Source organism: Microtus ochrogaster, chromosome 1 (assembly GCF_000317375.1).
Source record: "Microtus ochrogaster isolate Prairie Vole_2 chromosome 1, MicOch1.0, whole genome shotgun sequence".
NCBI lineage: Eukaryota > Metazoa > Chordata > Mammalia > Rodentia > Cricetidae > Microtus > Microtus ochrogaster.
The window spans coordinates 118,738,445-118,750,504 of record NC_022009.1 but is presented as its reverse complement, the minus strand read 5'-3'; the positions used below and the strand labels follow the sequence as shown (position 1 = coordinate 118,750,504).

General features: G+C 37.5%; 1 protein-coding gene across 1 annotated transcript in view; it reads right to left on the bottom strand.

Annotated features, from left to right (window-relative positions):
- Fstl5 (follistatin like 5) overlaps positions 1-9,614 on the bottom strand; it is a 398,938-nt gene extending 389,324 nt beyond the window's left edge. The window contains exon 1 of the mRNA XM_005344117.3: positions 8,977-9,614. The gene's annotated coding sequence lies outside the window, so the exon portion shown is untranslated. The remainder of the gene's footprint in view (positions 1-8,976) is intronic.
- Positions 9,615-12,060: the final 2,446 nt, after the last annotated feature.

Genomic DNA, 12,060 nt, shown 5'->3' with positions numbered 1-12,060 from the left:
AAAAAAAAAAAAAAACCAAACAAACAAACAAACAAAACAAAAAAAATCCATATTGCCAGGTTTACTCACAGCAACAACACCCCTTCTGTGTTATCTGTGTTTTTGGTTAGTAGGAGCTTGCAGTCACTATGATGAATGTACACTACAAAGAAGGAAATTTTAATGTTGGCTAGCAGTTTCTGAGGTTTCTGTCTTCAGTGAAAGAAATGGGTACAAGAACACAACAGCTGACACCAATGTCACCAGTAGATGAGAGGCAGGGCCCACAACAGACTGGCATACTCCTTTTTCTTCTTCCTTCATTTGAACCACTAGCCTATGTGACAGTGCCCCTACCACATTAGTTAACACTCTGCATAAACTGACCCTTTAACAGGACCAGAGGTGTGATAGATAGATAGATAGATAGATAGATAGATAGATAGATAGATAGATAGATAGATAGATACATACATACATACATACATGATAGATAGATACATACATACATGATAGATAGATAGATAGATAGATACATACATACATACATACATACATACATACATACATACATAGGTAGATACATAGGTAGATACATAGATACATAGGTAGATACATAGGTACATAGATAGATACATAGATACATAGATAGACTTTTTTAATGTACCCAAGGGATGTCCAACATTATCTCCCTCACAAATTTCCATTACTGACTTTGGCCAATTTTCACCTGCTTTATTGAACAAAAGGTGTTGCTAGGCTTCCTAATGAACCTCTGTGGCATAAGAAGAGTTGAACGCTAGACCTCTTGACCCCAACTTATCTTCTTTATTTTCTCCTCACCTGATTTCCCCATCGGGACCCTGTCATTGAAGAACAACCTGCTGGCTCCAGTCATCAAATGAGAAGAATAATTTACCATGAGCCTTCAAAAACTTTCCAATAATAGAACTCTTACCAGTGTGTACTATTTTACAGAATGTTGTCATTCTGAGAGAGTTTATGGTATCACATACATTTAGACATTCCAACTGTACATTCTTTTCTACAAGGAGCTGTCTCGTATGCAACATTCTTCCAGGGTAAACTTAATTTACTATTAATTTAAAATGTAAATTGATTTCCTAATAATCAACATCTCAGGTGCCCGAAGTGTATTAATGCCGTTTCCATTAGAGTCAAACTTAATTAAATGAATCAATATTTTTTAGAAAAATATATTTCTAAGAACGTAAGTGCTAAGGGTGTGAATCAGTGAGAGGCAAATAATGAACATGGACAGGACCTTGGTTCCTTCTCCAAGCTACAAATCAATCAATTAATCAATAAATCAACCGCTAATAATATTATTGACTTTGGGCAGAAATTATTTAGTGGATACCTTGAAATGCTTTTGAGCTCTATTTAAGATAACTTCTTCCTGAGGTTGCAATCTTTCCTTTCAGAAATCTTTTCCTTGTTTCAGCTTAATAATGCAATTACACACTTGCGGGGGGAGGGGGTAGCCTTGTGTTTATTGGTTCGCTTTTATATGATGCACTCTTATATGAAGACAGCTTACTTTTTGAGTAGTTAGAATCCCTGACTTACTTTTAAATAGCCCAGTTAAATTAAGATGAACTAATATCATCTTGATGGTTAAGAGAGGGGGATCATAACATTGAAAACCTCATTAGCTGACGTTATCAGAAGGATCCCTACAGAAGTTGAACCTGACCTAATGAAGTAGGTCTGAACAAAGGAAATGAGTCATTTCAGTATTCTAACAGCCTTCTAGATTCTGTGAGTTTTGAGCTGCAAATAAATAAATCATGAGAACAATCAGGTAATATCGATGGAGACTTGGCGTTAAATGAGAACTCAGCCTTGGCTGAGTAATTGCAAAAGTCTAAACTGAGAACACAACTAACCCTTACCCTAACTTGCTTTTCAAAACACCAAGAAAAGACTAAATTAAATACCATTAGAGTCTTGTACTTTTTATCAAGCAGTAAAACCAAAAACATATGCTTGCCCAAAATTGTACCTTTGTGATGACCGCGATATATTCATTGTAACAGAACCAGGAGGACTGGGAGCAGCACTCATGAACACAATATTCTTAGCGCTATAAGAAGATGACTGGGTACAAAAGGGTTGGTGAAAACGCCGGAATCTTAAAACTACAATAGTCCAGACTGTCTGGCTGATTTGGAAGAAAGAACTCATTTTGTTTATCTTTGCACAGCTTAAGTGAGTATATGAAACAAATGAAAGTCAGATTGACCGCTTGCAAGATTCCAAGCCAATTAGTAAGAACAGGAATGAAAAACACACAGAGAATTTCAGCTTGACATCATACAAATTAGAGACATGTGGATGACTCCAGAGCAACCCTCCATTTGAATTCCAACCCCAATCACAGAAAGCCTTGAAGAAGTCTAAGAATTTGTTAGCAGAGTTTGATCATGATCATCCAGTCGTGCAGCAGCTTTCAGTGGGGAGAAAGAAATAGCCACAGTCTCAACTCCATAGACAATCAAATTCTTTAATGTTTGATCTCTATCTACACCTGGGGTTTTAAGTACATGAAATGAATCTATTATCTATAGATCACTGACAATATATATGGTACAATAAGTGTCATCAAATAATTTAGCTGTTATTGATACTATTCATGGTTGTTATCGCAGGAAATGAGATTGTTATAGAATATCAATGCATTACTTATTGCATGAATAGTCAGACTGAGTCAAAATAAAGATGACAAAAACAAAGAATACAGAATGGAAACTCAGAAAAGCTACATTAAAGGTGGGAAGAAACTTTAAGATATTTGTTTTGAGGAGGCTGGAGAGATGGTTCAGAGGTGAAGTGCACTGGCAGCTGAGTTCAATTCTCAACACCCACATGGCAGCTCACAACCATCTATAATGAGATCTGGTGCTCTCTCCTGACATGAAAGTATACATGCAGGAGGAGTACGGTATACACAATAAATAAATCAATCTTAAAAAACAAAAGATATTTGTTTTGAGGACAGTGTATAAAAAAATGTGTAATGAACCACTAGGCTATGGAATTAGGAAGAGAGGACATGTTAGTGGTAATGATATGCTGAATTTGATGTGAACTAAGAAGTAAAATGTCCAGAAAAAAATCTGGAAACATATTAATGCAATTCAAAGCTGGTTAAGAGCTATGGATTTGCAAAGTATCCCTGAAAAGAATAATTTTACTCTGACTTGAAAGGGCTTCCCATACGACTAAACAGAGGAGGCATGAGGTTGATTCAAATTCCAAATGAATGGTAGATTCTATAGGGTAAAACTTCCAAAACTGTTAATTTTTTTCAAATAGGTTCACTTCTAGAAACACTGTGTATTAGACAAAAAAATAAAAGTGCTATCATGTTTCTGCTTTGAGTTTTCCCTACATCTCCCCGAAAACAACCTTACAAAGTGTTCTTACTACTTCCTTTGGGATCAATTTGGTAAGACGGGCATAAACTTGAGTAATGAGGATGCCTCTGGGAAAGTGATGCAAGTCTGTGGCTCACCTGGGAGCTGGGCTAGGGTTACACCGACAGGGGTGTCTTCACCTGAGCCTTCTGACCTGAAAGCGTAGTAACCCAGCTAGCGGTTACTATGCCCCTGTACCTCCTAAGGAACTCAAAACAACAGAATGTGATGCTAAACTGTGCAGCACCCACCTAAGACCTCCCTTTTGGGGATTGTACTTCAAGGCTGGGAGGTTTTATCTTGATTGTTTCATTTGTTCTTGCAGACTATTAAAATTTTGGCAACTTGCTGACCTGAAGGTTTGAATACGAGTAGCAGCCTGCAAACACAGATTGCTTAAGTGGGCCGAACTTCCTGTTGCGTTTGTACTTGAATTTTGTCACCTAGATAGGAAAAAATAATGGATTCGTAAGAAACTAATTACTCTCTTCTGCAGTTTCTTCTTCTGCTGGAGATAAAATGGGAAGCAGTTGCCAATTTTAATTCTTAAATAGTCTGTGAGATCAGACATTAACTTAATAATGTTAAGTCTAGAGGAAAATTTCTGCAAGAACTTTGGGACCATGGACAGAAAAGTGTGCCTACTCAACAGTCACGTTTATAATAATTTCAATAGAATTTAACTTCTAAAGAAATACCTTAAGGAAATAATGAGAGTCATTCACTGTGGTATGTGTAGAATAGGAACAAACACGCCAAATGAACAAGTGACCATGGTCAACAGCTAGACATGTATAGTGGTTTGAAGAGGCTGGTTTTTTTGAAGATCTTAGCTCAAGATGAAGCTACTCACCTTCCAAAAATCCACCATATCTGTACACAAAAAATGATTCACAAGGAACAAATACATCTATGTACATAGATATTAATATACATGAAGTTTATGAATCATCACCAGATGACATGTAGGAAACCTCTCTCTTGTATGGTATTTCTCTTACAGGAAGTAATTCTCTAAGTTTTTATTAAAAAGATCTGGGAAATATTTGATAAGTGCTTCTAGGTTTTATACGTAAAGTGACTATAGTAAACACCTTCACAATATTACATAATGTTAAATTATGACTAAAGTGACTTAAGATAAGGAATAATATATATCTATTAAAACATTTGGATGGTGTCATGTGTCTGTGTGTGTGTGTGTGTGTGTGTTCTTTCCAGACATAAATAAAACCTGCCTTCAAAGCTACAGGTCTAAATATCAACAGGTAGACTGTGGGGGAGCACCAAGTGAAACTACCATTAGCATCTCCGAGGCTGTGCCTTTGAAACATGGAGGGCTGACCTTTCTCCCCAGTGAGATAGCTCAGACCTTAATTGATCCTGGCTTATGGAAGAAGACTACAGATTGCAGAAAATGTGAGTGCATGGGCCTGTCATGTACATAAGGAAATTACAGGATGTTTATAGACTGAAAAAGGTCTTCTGGTTTTTAAAACAATATTGAATGTCAAATTGCTGGAAATGATCCAGTTCTGAAATCATGGGTAAATTGTCTTCATTTTAGCGTCTCTGAAGAATGTGGTTTGTGCATAAATTTTAATTGCTACTTTAAAGCTACTTAGTGAGAAACATACATCTGTAAAGTACGTTTGCCTGAACTGTCAATTATAATGAGTACATTTTTAAAAACTCAGCCACAAAGTATTTCCAAGTCTTCCCTGTTACCTGTGCTATGAGCCAGTTGCAAGTTAGAAAAATATTCTCTATGTTCATACAAATTAACTCACTAAACAACATCTTTACATCTTTACATATAGGATGAAATGAAAAGCTACTTTGAAGTAATATTAATGAGTTGGTTTAAAAGAAAGTTCAGAGTTAAGATAAGTTTTATTCCCCAAACAATATGTAAGAAATGATCATATGCAAGAAGAAAAAAAAAATTCATATTTTTGTAACATCCAGGCTATTTTCCTTTAGAAGTATATGACTTATTATCAGAAGATGAAGAAACCCATTTATTTCTATTCCTTTTACATGCAGTAATTTTCAAATTCTTTATCAGAAGTGCATTTTCTCAGACATCTGTGTTACTTCTTCCTTGTGCATACATCCCTTCTGCTTTCTTCTTTCTTCAATATTTAATTTAACTGCCATTTACTCTAAGAGCCTCTGAAGAACATTTTCATCCAAGACCAAATAAGTGAGCAATTCCCCCTCCTAAAGCCCATGTGTCCTCAAGTAAACCAGTCTAAATAAAACTGATACAAATTGGAAGAAAACATTGCCAACCAAAAGCATACATTTTATTAAGACCCATTATTTCCATTACTTCTGTATTAAGCAGCATGTCCTGAACTCACATCTTTCAGATTATCATCTTGGCATGTTTATTGCAGTCCTGCAAAGATGTGAACACACACATACGCGCATGTGCGTGAATGCGTATGCACGCGTGCGCGCGCACACACACACTCAGTAACTCTCATTAAAACAACCCCCATTGACAATAATTCTTTCTCTTTCAGAAAACTGGTGTTAAGACTCACAGGAACCCTGAGATTATCAAAATACTATTTCAACCCTTATAACAGCAGTAATTGGTAAATACGAGATGATTTAAACCACAAAGGGATCAATTACTTGGTTGTTTTTTACTGGTTAAATTGGGAAACTGGCATATTTCCTCAAGGGACCATCTAGCTCACCTTACGGAAACTATACCCAGAGGACATTGGTGGCCCCAAATCAGAGGGTGAATAAGACTGCTTAGAAGGGATAATTGGCCACCTGGTTGTCAAAAGGATGACAACTGTAGAGAGTGCTTTTCCTGGCCTACCAGTTCACAACGAATTTTTGAGCTTTATATTACTATATGTGCTAGTATTAGTGCAGTAATTTGATCAATTATGAAAGACTAATTACATGAGTTAAGACTTTGTAGTCTCATTGATAATCCTTATGAACATAACCCTATGTTCAATCTCAAAAAACATTCATAGAATTTTGTTATACTTATATGAAAAAATTAAAATAAATCCATGTAGCAATTCATTTTTAATTGATTTTTACCTCAATATGCTTTAAAATCTTGAAAGCAACTTATACAAGTGATATGATGTATAATTAAATTACTGCAATAATTTACACACTTGCCAAAGATCATCAATTTAAAGCAAACAGTGATGCATTTGCATAGCCTCTGTAATGACATAAATTATTATTATAATAATATATATAGTGCTTTGGCTTTAAATGTTGCTTTTTTATTTTCATGAATAAGTTAAATTTCATTGTATGATTGCTTTTTCTGGAAGAGCAATCAATGAATTCACACATTTAACTGTCTTCTCAGTTTCTTTAATTCTGGCAATTTTATTATCTTATAGTGTGTATCATTTTCTTCATTGCAATAAGATTTTCTAAATTCAATGTTGGACTCACTATGGGAACCCAATTTTCTTACCTCATCACTAAGATATAGAAGTTAAATGTATATAAAATCAGGAATTGCATCAATTTGTCCTACTGTATTAACTTATCAGTGACCCAGAATGCTGTGATTACCATTAACCTATTAACTTGTATTTAAATAGCTCATTGTGGTCACAATAACTTCATCTGTAAGAACACCAGATATTGCTGACATTTATATCATCTGCATAAGGACAGAAAACTTTCTGTAGACAGAAACTAATGTGATCTCAAAAACATTGAAATGAATATAAGGTTCATGTGTGATGGCCTTTCTTTCCAGTTGCAGAATCAAGAGGTACATGAATGTCTCAAGATTAATAGATTTGAAAATAACCATCATTCTACTTGAAGTTACTTGAAAGTGTGGGAATCTCTATCACTATAATTAATTTTTAAAACAAACTTTATAGTGAAGAGTAAGAAACAAGAATTATATAAAAAAGTCATGTTTATCAAAATTCCTGACTGCTTCATGTGTCTTATTTATTACATATTGTGAATATGTGCTCAAATTTTTAATTATTCATGAACCTTTAAACACAAGATCAGATCAGATGACTAGCATGAAACCTACAAAGAACCTTTATTAAGGGAGAAATGAGAAACAGCTTAAGAGGATTTATTTCTGCTCAGGAGAGTCTGTAACAACATACATTTCTTATCGCAGTCCCTCCTTAGAAGCTTTGAAGTAAATAAAATGAAAAATCTCTACTCAGATGAATGAGTTGCAATCATATGCACCAAAACTTCATCCCAGTAACTAATGCAACTATAGTGCCAATGTCTAAGGGATTGCACAATCCAAAGATTTGGACTCAACTTACTACCCCCCTGATGTTCTGCACAGCATACCCTTAGTGAGTTAAGCATGAAGCATTACAGTTCACCTATTCCAATTAACACACGACATCTACTTGCAACCTGATCTCTACCTCTGAAATGTAAAGAAGCAAGCTCTGCCTTTTTCCCAGGCATCATTTCCCCTTCATCTCATGTCACTGAATGGCATAAATGGAAGATCACAATACCATTTCTAAAACAAACCTCACATCTATATAATGCATGCATGAGCTATATGTTCCCATAGCAAGATCTATGGGAATGCCTAGTAACTGCCACCATTTAGTAGTCTCTCACTATGAATAGTCTTGTTTGGTGCTTTCCCACGAACACAGTGATATCACACTGCCAAATGACAAAAGGAACACAGCTTCAAACGAAAATCTAAGTAGAGAAATGCTCTCTATTGAGCATGCAAGAGGTTAAAAACTGGTGAAACAGCAAGATGACTTCTCAAACCCAAGCATCCCTGCTCCATCCAATCACTACAGCAGTCAAGACTTTATAATGTAAGCTAATATACTATATTATTCAATCAGTAAATCTCATTTACATTCACCTCTGAACTGAGGGGGTGGGGAGGGATGACATCTACTAGTCAACGGCAGAACAAACAGTCCCCAACTTGGAAATTCACACGACCTTGGCTGTGAGATTCTTACAGACCGAGTTTTACTAGTTTCATTTGCATCCACAGCACAACAACATATGTAAATGAAGCCTGCATGGCAGAAATATTCCCATCCCTCCTGTCTCCCCTCCAAAACACGTTAACAAGCTCAGCACTTTGCAGTCCATTTTTTGGAGACATGGGAAATTATTTATTAACCTGATAGCAGTTCATTCAAATATATTTTTAAATTACTTCATTTTAAAAAAAAACTTGGAGAATTTTATGGCATCCTTACACATATCTGGGGACTTGATATTGAACATTTAGTAAGCAAAGCCACACTAAAAGTGTTCATCTAAAATACTCGTATTGATAAAGACAGATGTATCATAACATTAACTTCACAAAAACAAACAGCTCTCAACTTCCCTAACACTTTAATAATCACTGTCTTCTGTATTATTAGGACATCTCGCATTGTACCAAATTATTATTTCTTTTTATAATAAGACCAAAGTGCAGTCTCAAATTATAGAAATCAACATAACTTATTTTTAAATTTCTGCATAGCTGTCTGCATTTCTCACCCACTGGCAATCATTTATAACAGTATTCTATTCTTACCTTATTTTAAGTAAGAAGAAAAAAGTCCCCCAAAAGGATTCCTATACGGTGTGGAAATATGAGTCACAGTTTTAAAGATTAGTAAAGAGAAGAAAAAAATAAAGACTAAAAGATCGTCTTAGGTTGAAAAACAAAATCAAAATACTTTGAGCAAAAACTACAGAAATCTCCAAAGTCACGCCTGAGTGGGCGCCCAGGTTGCAAACATAGGAGTCTCTCCCACGTCCGAGTCGCACTCCTTTGTCAAGTTAAATTGGGTCCTGCTGGTGAAGCGGGTCCCACCAAGGCACAGAGGGTTCCAGTGGGCGTTGCCTCCAGGTGCCCGAGCAGGCAATCCGCTGTCACCCCGGGTTCAGCACCGACACACTGTGGACAGCACCAGCTCCGCTCACGTCCAGTTCGTCTCAGTCACTGAACCAGGCTGATTCTCGCGCCTCCTCCCTCCGCTAGAGCCGGGCTGCCTGTCAACCCCGCTGTGCCCCGCCCCCACATCTGACGTAACTGTTTTGCATATCAACTCTCCAGGAGGTGAGGGGCGGCCCCTTGACGGGGCTTCTGATGGGTTCTGCCACCGCGATCCAGAGGACCAGATCCCGGCTTGAAATCAGCGTTGGAATCAGCGTTGTTGGACTTGACGCTGCGCTCGGCGAGCCCAGCCGAAACTAGAGGCTGTGGTAGGGTCTGCGCCTCAGCCTTCGCTGGGACCGCGGCTCCCCGGGACTCTGTGACCGCACAGCGGGCTAGGGAGACCTGGTTGTCTAATCAGGGGCTGTGAGGGAAAGAACTGAGGACCGGGAAGCATCCAGCCTGGCCCAACACGTCAGACCCTTTTGATCTTCCAGACCAAACTTCGCTCTTTCTCATTTGGTTGCGTTCAGGCACCTGATTCAGAGTTCTGCTCCTCCGTTCTCAGAGCTGTTGGAGGGAGTCCCTGCTGAAGAAACTTGTCTGAGGGGGGAGAAATAATTAAATAAATGAGCTCAGGAAGAATATTTGAAAGCTTGTAATGCTCAACATCACTCGGAAACAGATTTTTTTGAGTCACGTGACTGTTCCCTATTTAGCTTCATGGAGTTGGAGATCCAGGATTTTAAAGAATCATTTTAATTATGTTTTGTTTTAAAAGTCTCAGTTTCAACTCCCATCGCCAAATCTATAAACTTGTGCAATATTTACTGTCCCATACATCACTTGCTCTTTGAAAGATGGGATAGACCGGAAGCAATGTCATGGTTCTTAGCCGTTCTCTCGGTGTATATAATCTTCCTTGTCCCAGCGATGCTCCAAAGAGGACTTTGACAAAGGAAAGCCGCCTGTCATGTCAAGTTGACAACAAGCTCCAACTTGTAAACAAACACTCCTGAATCATTCACCTACACATAATGTTAATTGCACAAAAAGAACAGAATGTGTGAAACTAAGCCCGAGATTTTTTTAATTGCATAAAGCTTTTTCATTAAGATGTGTATCGTTTTAAGAATTCATACTATTCAATGTGCTGTTTTCCATCAGACTGCACAAGTCTGATGTGCAGACTGATCGTTTTCCAGGAATCTAAGCCAACTTAACACTGGTCCCACTCCTATGTTCTTAGCAACATTAATTAGATGATAAACTTGAGTTTCCTGCGGAAACATCTTTAACACACAAGGACAATAATTCTTCCATTCAGAGCAATCTGCCATGCTTGATTCTCCCCTGGCAGCTACCAAATTTATGTTAATATACAAATGACAAACGTTATTTTGGACTCCTCATTATGTGTACACATGCACACACACACATACATGCACGCACACAGGTCCATGCTCGCACGCTCGCACACGCTCGCACACACACACACACACACACACACACATTTGTTGTAGCTGTTCCCACTGGACTTTTAATAATAATTTTAGAGACCATGGCAGGAAATGAAAGGCAATGCGTGGGAGCAGGTGGATATTGTCAATTACAATTACAATAGAGGCAGCTGAACAGCCTGCCCTTGGGCTAGCTGTGGAAAGGGAAACAACCCAGACGTGACTTTGATGTCCTGCGTGCTATCCTGTCAGAGAAGATTCGACAGTTAACTGCAGAAATACATATGGTATCTTATATATTCTGGTCAAAGTCCAATAAAACTCATGTCGATTCTTTAATCGGCATCCATTTTCAGTTTACTCCGGTACTCAGACTGGTAAGCTGTGAATCCAAAGGCAGCAATCATAAAATTGTTCAAAGACTAAAGAGAGTGAAACTGGGAAACTTCCAAATATAAACGCGAAAACTAATTGTTCTCATTGTCTCTTACAAAAGCATGGAAAAGAGCTAAGCAGAGAGAAAAAACAACAACAATGAGGAGTAGCATCATTTTGGCAAGCGTGCACAGAGAAGCATGCATAGAGCAAACTTTTACACGTTCCAGTGCCTCCTCCTCCCCTAGAGCACCCCAGGGTTGGTTTGTTTGCTTGTCTATGGTTTTAAGGTACCAATGACAAATGTGGCGACTTTCAAATTATTCTGATACCTTCTTGACTTTCTGTATTTGTATGATTTGAATTCTGTTACTTATCTTTTTTGTTAATTTATAGAATCAAAAAACCAGAAATTTCTTTTACCATCTATAATTCCTTAAGAACTGTAGTTTCGTCATGCAGTTTCCGCTGAGTAGGATAACTTTGCATCTGTCTACTATGTTTGTGAAAACAGACCTCAGCATGAACAGGCTAGGAGATAAGGGGAGGGAAATGTGAATCAAATAGGATATGAGGGGGAGAAGGATGCTTCATCTACCCAGGGGAAAGTAAGAAAACATAGACTGAGGCCCTCTGCCTAGGCATTTATTGCAGAAGCATATCAATATTATGTGTCCTCCCATGTGGTCATAATGAAGCTCAGTGAATAATGGCTTATAAGGTCAGCTAACTTTAGACTCTTGGAGTGTCCTATGAGTTCCAAATCATTTTTAAAGTATAATTTTTTAGTGTACATGATATACAAAATTGTAAATATTCAAATCAAAGCAGGGATTTATTATTGACACAAGCTCGCGTCATCTGACAAGAGGGAGCTGCAATTAAGAAAATGTCTTCATCAGTT